Genomic DNA, 3,362 nt, shown 5'->3' with positions numbered 1-3,362 from the left:
ATAATACAAATCACCAAGGAGGAAATACTTAACATTGCGAACCAATAATAAATAGGAAAAAAAAATCTAAGCATATCTAAATGTATGTATGCATGTCGGGGTATATATATGGCAAGGGTTGGGGAGAACAGAATAACAGAACAACAAAATCACTAAGAAGCAAGAGGTCGAATGTAACTAGGAATATGGGGATGACAGAAAGAAGCAGAACATCGTGTTACTGCACAGCAAAAGCTGCCCAGAGATGAGTCTGTGGAATGTTCTTCTGAACAGAGTATGGGGATTAAGACATTTAAATGGACAATGAGCCAAACGTTTGGGCACACATCACAATGTCCCTCCTTGACAGTGAGTGGCTGTGGGTACAGGGCAGGGACCTTCTGCTTCCCAGCAATATGTGGCACATTGTTTCCTTCTGCTAAAGCCGGCTTTCTTGGGACTTCCCTTGCAACAGAAATTACTCAGTTTGTGGTCTTTTTAGCTCAGGATGCTCCTTTTGTAAATGAAGAATTAGTCATACAGTATGAATAACACTAGAAAATTGATCTCTTGAGCACATTTAACTGAGGCTGAATATAGCACCGTTGCAATGAAATAAATTCAGCTCAGCCTCCAACAGCTGGGAACACTGCAAGGCTCATGTTACACAGTCCCAGAGTTCTCTCCCCTCTTCTGCACTTAGGTGGTTGTTGGAAACTGTTGGGACTATATTGTCATTCTGGGCAACTCTATTGCCTGTGGGTCTGTAAACTCCCTGAAGACAATTATTAACAACCCTGAGTACAGTATTTGCATGATGACTGTGGAGTTTTCTCAGGAAGCGCCCTCTGAACATGCTAATCTTTCCTCATGTTGCCTGTGGGGTCCCTCAGCTTAAACTGACTCCAAACACCATTTCAAGTTCTCATGCGACGTGGAAGTGTACACAGGAAGAACAGTCGAAAATGGAGTCATGTTATTTGGTATACACAAAATTCGTAATTACCCCTGAAGGCATTCTCCCTCCCTCTTCCTATCTGGCAGCCGGCTTGCTGGCCCGCAGGGGTGGGGCTGTGGCCAGACCAAGGAGTCCCTGCCCATTTGGCTGGGGCTGGCCCTGGCCAGGCAGCAGCTCTGCAGGGGAAAGCACCTTGCTGGCTTCCGTGAGGCAAGGTAACAGAAAAGGTTAGAGAACACAGTTTAGGAGATTTTACAAAATTTGCTATTTGTTCCTTATCAGCACTGCCAAGCTGTTTCATACTTCATTCTTCTGTCCAATTTAAGCTTTGAAGTTTCAGAGTATTAGTAAAGACTTCAAGGCATTTTCTTAATAAATCCAGGAGTTTTGGCTTTTCAGACTGAGGTATAGTTACTACTTCATAAATAGAAGGACTTCCAAGTTGTTGTTATAGCAATTAAATGGGAACTATCACTATTTCCCTAGAAGGCAGACAAGAGCCCTCTCCCATTGTTTTTGACTTCCACTGTTATTCTACCTCCACTCTGCTCTGAATGTGGGACATTGTGTGGAGACAAAACAGTTTTCTTCTCTTGTCTCTTTATTACGAGTTCTTGATAATGATACACCATTTGCTTTTTTCCCTCACATAAACATCATTCCTCTGGTGCAACATCCAAGTCCTTGGAAGGGAGGCTTCAAAAAAAGTGAAATCCTCATGCCAGGGCTTGGGTGATCGCAAACCATATTGTCTACAAACTGATTTCACAACAGAGTAACCGGACACTCCTCTGAAATCTGGACAGCAACGGTGTGTTCCCAGAAAGCCAGTAAGTTTCAGGAATCAGCTGTGATCACGGAGAATGAAAACTTCTCTATTTTTAATCCTGGCCTATTCTTTAAAGAGGACACACATCTTCTACAGCAGATAGTACACAACATGTCTTACAGCACAACACCTGCAATTCTTGTTCTGGGGGTCTTGACTTTTCCTATGCATTTCCCAGGGAAGCCATATACCCAAGCCAAGACCATGATTTCCAAGAGATGGCAAGGAAGAATTCAGTCATGTAATTTCAGAGGATTCTGGCGGATGCATGAAGCCCAATTTGTCATTTACCCATTTGAGGATCTAGATTTATGGCCTTTATCTCTACAGTAACTACACTGCTCTGTACTAGTATGGGCCATACTTGGGCAGAGAAGTAGGCATAATTACTTTAAGTAATTAAGAAACCTAGGTGAAACTCTTAAATATCTGGTCTTTAGCCAGAAAACTCTGTAGCCTGATCTTTTGCACTTAGGCTAGATCACAAACTATTAATATGCTGTCTTTAAAATATAAGGACTAATTGTAAGGAGACTGTCTCTCTTCTCATTAACGGCAATCTGTGTCTCCCCAAGGTATGTGGAACAGCTGATCTGTCTTTCACATCATGATGGGGTTTTTGGTTATGTCACAACAGGATAAATGGTATCAAAATAAATAGTACACAAATGCATTTGCACAGTGAATGGCAGAGCTGCCAGTTAGGGCTTGTGCAGACTTTACTGAAAGTCAGTGTCATAAGCAAGACAAACTAGAAGCAGGGATCTCTAAAGCAGGTGGATTTACTACCCAACCAGACGTATTTTTCAGAGATTCTACTGCTAGTTAAAAAGTGATGGGCTGTGTAATTACGGATATGATTACGAATATTAGATCAACAGGCTGACAATAATCACAGTAGCCAGATTTTAGTCTCTGGCAGAAACGAGATTAACAATTGAGAAGTCCTCTCACAGAGACTAACCAGATTTCCTGTACGACATAAGCATTCTCTGTTAAACTTGTTGAACGAAAAGGCCACAAAACATCCTGAAATAGCAGTTCCAGGAAAACCATCATTTCACCTATTTTTCTTCCTCTGAATAGGTCGATGTCTGATGTTCCCGTCACTTTGTTCTACAGATGAGAGCCAGGTTTGATGAGCAATCCGGACATGGCACGGCACGTGGCAGAGCTGGGTCACTGCTAGGTGAGGTGTCTGGATCTGGAGCAGGGCACCTCATGCAGGGACTGGACAAGCAGTGGGACGCTGGTGCAAGGGCTGTTCGGGGCAGCACCCAGATTCGAACTGCAGTGTCAGAAGTCACCAATGTCCATGCCAAGCAGGCAAAGGTTTTGTCTGAAGGCAGCACAGCCCCTTAGGAGGCAGCCATTCATTTGAGAGTCTGCACATTCATAGCACTGGGTACTTTCCGTTCCTGACACTCTGTGGAGCCCAAACACTCTGCTAAATCCCTTGTAAGAGGCTTTTCTCAGAGTTCTCTGTTGAATCCTCCTGCTGATTTTTGTGTGGAGGCTAATTACAATCTGACTCCATGCTAACAACTGCTGGCTGCAGTGCTTGTGTGTAACATCCCCAGTACTGCCAACCCCATA

This window comes from Apaloderma vittatum, unplaced genomic scaffold, assembly GCF_000703405.1.
Source record: "Apaloderma vittatum isolate BGI_N311 unplaced genomic scaffold, ASM70340v1 scaffold3790, whole genome shotgun sequence".
Taxonomy (NCBI): Eukaryota; Metazoa; Chordata; class Aves; order Trogoniformes; family Trogonidae; genus Apaloderma; species Apaloderma vittatum.
This window is presented reverse-complemented; position numbering follows the sequence as displayed.